Below are 6,000 nucleotides of genomic sequence, written 5' to 3' on the forward strand. Positions count from 1 at the left end.
AACTAGAGAGAAATAGGCTAAGTGACATGTAAATTAATGATTGATTTTTGGATATTTTAATCACTTAACTTTGCTAAGTCTCTAACAAATTGAGGATAAGATCTTTGTACTCAAATTCTAGAGCTTTCTGATGATTGGACAAAATTGTCAAGACTCTTGGAAAATGGTTATATTACATTGACTTTCCTTGAATTGTGGATAAAATGATGGGCACAAGAGTAAATCACTTCAAATTAATTCTAACAATATGGGGTTAAGGTAGTAATTTAACTCAAGTGGGGACTAAGGAAGATTTGGGGTCAAAGTTAAAAGAATTGGTGAATTACTAAAAAGACAATGTGGGGAATGTATTAGAAGGTTAATGAGAGGATAAAAGAGAAAAAATGATGGATTTTCTTGAGGAAAAAACTAATTAGAAAGGGTTTAGAGTGTAATTTTTTCTAAGCAAATTCGAGCACACATAGTCTTATAACTACCCAACAGATTGGTCCTTAGCTGAGCCAAGGAGTGAGCCAAAATAACTGTGGCCATGGGCATGGCAAGGACTAGGCTGAAAATGGCCTATCCTTGGGTCACCCACAGCCAAGCTTAGAAAATTTACATATAAATATGGCTATTGAAGCCTTGTGGCTTGTTAATTGATGGGGATCTAGGGCCTTGAAGAAATAACATTGGGTCAAGCCCATTTTCGGAAGGGTTTTGGTGCTCTCAGGCTCGACGTAGGCAAAATGGGATGTCAACAAATGTTTTGGAGGTTCTTACCCCAAACCTATCATTTTCAACCTTTCTAAAAATCCTATCATGTTCTTGAGATTTGATCTTGAGGTTGGACCATAAATTTTTTTATCCCCAAGGTTGAGACAATGGGTATTTTTGAAAAAAAATCCATATTCTTATTTTTGAAAAAATAAAGAACGTTCAGTAAAATTCTGGAAGAAGAAGAAGAAGAATGAAGGTTGAAAATGCAAGCATGCTATTAAATTTTTTAGTTCAACAACCCCTATGGGGTCAATTCTGAACGCTCCTTTCCATCTGAGACTCTCTTCCCTTATTTTTCTTTATGATTTGGAACGAAGTCCATAGGTGTTTTGCGTGTTCTTCCAATGATAATATGCACCAAAATTTCATCCGATCTATTTAGTATCAAATAGCATAGACTAAGAGAAACTACCCTAAGAAGGGGCGAAATAACTCATCCATCAATGTGCAAAATGAGGCAATGGTTCGACCAAATGGCATTAGTATAATCTTGTATGTTCCAATGGCAAGGATAAAAAAATCAATAAATCTTAAATTGAGAAGGTAAAAGTGAAAGAAGACATAGTAGACGAAAAGAGGTAGAATTCGGAGTTGGGAGGGTTTCAAAAATACCAAGCTATACTATGAGAAAGTTGCAAAATTCTAGTCTCCAATGTCCATGGGGTCAAGTAAAAAAATAATGAGCTGCCTCAAATTAATAAAAAGTGAACTAAATATATAATTATTTAAAAAAATAGTTTCTATTGTTATAAATAAATAAATAAAATATATAGTTTTGTTCTCCTTAAAATATATATATATATAGGGAAATGTTCAGCAACAAACATTTTGGCAAAACATTTTTCAAAACATGGGTTAGAGGTTTTGGAATGGGCTGATTTTTGGTGAGGATGGTCTCTATGGTGAGGAGATCATCATCACAAAAAATCAGCCCATTCCAAAACTTCTAACCCCATCAAAAATGGTTTACAAAAAATGGACGATCCACGAGTTTTCAACTTGCAAACTGGGCCTAGAAGTTTTGGAATGGGCTGATTTTTGGTGAAGATGATCTCCTCACTGTAGAGATCATCATCACCAAAAATCAGCCCATTCCAAAACCTCTAACCCATGTTTTGAAAAATGTTTTGCCAAAATGTTTGTTGCTGAACGGGACCCATATATATATATATATATATATATATATATATATATATATATATATATATATATATATATATATATATATGAATGCGAATATCGAAGACCTTCTAGGGCCATTAGCATTGTCTAACACTTTTTTTTCAATAATACTCCTATTTATTTTGTTTTTTAGTGAAAAAATAAGGGTTATTGCAACAAGACATTTAATTCTAAAAATTAAATGCCTTTAACATTTATTATGTGAAAGATAAGTATTTATTACATAAATAAGCATTTATTGTGTAAAAGACCAACAAACTCCTATATTTTCACTAAAAGACAAAATCAATAAAAGTATTATTGAAAAAAATATTGGAGAATGCTAACATCCCCATGAGGTCTTAGACATTAGTATCGTAAAAAAGGGATAAAGAATGATAACTTCTATTTGACTTAGAATAATTGGTATACAAAAATATATAGAATATTCTAGGGAGAAAAATAGGAAACTAATCTATTCAAATCAGAAAATATTCCTACCATTACAAATCCTATGATTTAAGGGACCAGAATAATTTTCCTAACTAAATATACACCTTGATTTCTTTCCTAACAATTAGTTTATGACAATTATACAAGTCACACCCTGATTTCTTTTCTAAAAATTAGTCTATGAAAACTATATAAGTCAACCTTTACAATTGTATAATTCAACACTTCCCCTCAAGCTGGAGAATATTTGTCTTCCATACCCAGCTTGGAAATAATTCCTTGGAAAGTTACATTATTGAGTCATTTGGTCAATACATCTGCTAGTTGACTCCCTGAAGGCACGTAAGGCATGCAAATTAGACCTCCTTCCAACTTTTCTTTGATGAAGTATCTGTCAATCTCAATATGCTTTGTCTTGTCATGTTGAACTGGGTTATGAGCAATGCTTATTACCAACTTATTGTCACAATACAACTTCATAGGACCTTCTCACTTGATTCTCAAATCATCCAAGATGATCTTCAATCATAGTAATTCACATACTCCTTAGGCCAACGTTTTGAACTCTAATTCGACACTCAACATTATCACAATATTCTATTTTTTACTCCTCCAGGTTACTAAATTTCTACCAAGAAATGTGCAATAACTAGATGTTAATCTCCTATCTACTGAAGAGCCTGCATAGTCTGCATCTGTGTACGCCTCCAATGTGAGTTCATTATTTCTTTTGAATAGAACTCCTTTTCTCGGAATACCCTTCAAGTAGTGTAACACACGGAAAGCTGCTTGCAAGTGTGTCTTTCTTTGATCATGCATGAACGGACTAATCATGCTTACTGAGTATGCAATATCTGGTCGAGTATAAGCAAGGTAGATGAGCTTTCCTACCATTCTTTGGGACATTTCTCTATCAATAACTGATTCTTCTTTTACTTCCCCTAGCTTCTGGTTTGGCCCAATAGGTGTTGCTACTAGTTTACAATCGAGTTTTTTGATTTCCTTCAAGAGAACCGTCACATATTTTTGTTATGAGATAAAAATTCCTTGTCTTGAGTATGAAAATTCAATTCCAAGGAAATACTTCAGTCTTCCAAGCTCCTTTATTTCAAATTCTTTGATCAAGCATTGTTTCAGAACTTCTTTCTCTTTTTCATCATTTCCTGTGACAATAATATCATCGACATATACCAAGAGGGTTGTCATTTTCCCTATTGCCGAATGTTTGATAAAAAGGGTATGGTCTCATTGATTCTGTCTGTATCCTATTGATTTCATTACTCCAACAAATCTCTCAAACCAAGCTCTAGGTGGTTGTTTTAGTCTGTATAGGACCTTTTTCAGTATGCACACCTTGTTAGTTGTTTCCTTTCCTTCAAATCCTGGTGGAATGCTCATGAAAAGTTTCTTTTCTAGATCACCATGCAGGAAGGCATTCTTCACATCATATTGTTGAAGTTGTCAATTAAAATGAGCTACCAGAGATAACAAGATTCTCACAGTGTTCATTTTTGCCACAAGATCAAACGTCTCCTGATAATCAACTCCATAGGTATGAGTATAGCCCTTAGCAACCAATCTCTCCTTATACATCTCAAGAGAACCATCAGTCTTGTATTTTAAAGTAGAAATCCATTTGCAACCCACTAGATTCTTTCATTTTGGCTTATTAACAATATCTCATGTTTTGTTTTTTTTTCCAATGCATCCATCGCCTCTCTCATAGCATTCCTCCACTCCCTTTTTGATAACGCCTCAAACAAAGCGTTTGGAATAGAAATAGTGTTTAAACTCACAATAAAACTTCTATGGAGTGGTGAAAAACGTTTAAGTGGCACATAGTGGGACAATGGATATAAAGGGTGTTTTGTGCATTCTCTAGTACCTTTCCTAACAGCAATAGGAAGATCATAACCCCCATTCGTTGTTTTAAGCAGTGTTTCAACAAATTGTATATGCAAGGGAGAATCAAAACTTACCATATCTTTATTAGCAGAGCTCGGGATGTCATTTCGGACTTGTGTCAGGTCTAGAATAGCTTTTCTCTTTGAGAATACCTAAGGAAATCTCATAGAGTCATGCATATGGACAAATGTTGGAGTGACTGGAGTATGGACGGGTATTAGAGTGGACATGGACTCTAGAACGGGTACTGACAAAAATTCGAGAACTGAGACAGACTCGATGGAGATTGGACCATGTTGTTTTTTAGTAGATATAAATGGTGTTGAGGGTAGATCAAGAAACCCAAAAGAACCGAGATCATCACCACAATTTTTATCTTCCATAAGTAGAATCTCCCCCTGAAGATAGGACTGTGTGAAGTACGATTTATTTTCAGCAAATGTGACATTTGCAAATATGTAAAATTTTCTAGAAGAAGGATGATAGCATTTATACCCTTTTTCTATAGATGTATAGCCAAGAAATACACATTTGATTGCTCTAGGGTCTAACTTTCCTCTATTAGGGCTATGAATATGGACAAAAGAAGTACAATCAAAGACTCTAGGTATGAGACCATTTGAGGTTCTGACATGGGGATAAAATTTTGCAAGACTTTCCGTTGGAGTTTTGTAATATAATATTCATAAGGGTAGCCTATTGATCATGTATGTTGTAGTAAGTACAACCTCCCCCCAATAAGATTTAGGAACATTCCCTTGAAATAACAATGCCCTAGTGGTATTAAGTAAATGGCCATTTTTCTTTTCAGCAACCACGTTTTATTGTGGTGTGCTTACACATGATGATTCATGAATAATGCCTTCTTTTTTAAAGTAGGGTGTCAAAATTTGGTTGAAATAATCCCTTGCATTGTTAGACCTAAAGGCTTTAATTTTACCCCAAATTGGTTTTGTATCATGGAATGGAAGTTAGGAATGTCACTGCTAACATCAGATTTTTGTTTGATCTAGAATATCCATGTAACCCTAGTACAATCGTCAATCAAAGAAACATACCATCAATACCACGAAATATTTGGAATTGTAAATGGTCCCCAAATGTCACTGTGAATTAATTCAAAAGGGTGAGAACAACTTCGATTACTAATAGAAAAGGACTCACGAGTGTGCTTTACAAGTTCACAAATATCATAAAGAAAATCAGTAACATTCAATCCTTTAAACAAAGAGGGAAACATGTAAGACTCTAAAGGATGGATAACCTAGACGAGAATGGTAAAGGCATATGGTATCTTTATTTGAAGAACTGAGAAATGATAAAGACAAATTATTCATGATTTTCTTTAAAGTACTCAGTGTCCTAAGATAATAAAGCCCATTCCATTCCTTAGCAAGTCCAATCTTCCTCCCCAACCCTGGTCTTGAAAAACATAGTAAGAATGATAGAAAATTGCATAACATTTTAGGTCTTTTGTTAGCTTTTGAATTGAAACAAGATTTGCTAACAATTTTGGTACATGTAGAATATTTTTTAAGGTCAAGAAAAGGCGTCACATGAATATCTCCTAATCCTACAATTGTAGCAAGAGAACCATTTGTAACAGTAATTTTCGTACTTCTAAGAGATGAAGTATTAGTGCTAAAATATTGTGAGGTGTAAGTCATATGGTTTGTGGCTCCCGAATCAATTACCCAAGAGTTGGTCAAACACTTTTCTGAG

The sequence above is a fragment of the Akebia trifoliata genome, chromosome 11 (genome assembly GCF_017979445.1).
Source record: "Akebia trifoliata isolate Shusen 1 chromosome 11, ASM1797944v1, whole genome shotgun sequence".
NCBI lineage: Eukaryota > Viridiplantae > Streptophyta > Magnoliopsida > Ranunculales > Lardizabalaceae > Akebia > Akebia trifoliata.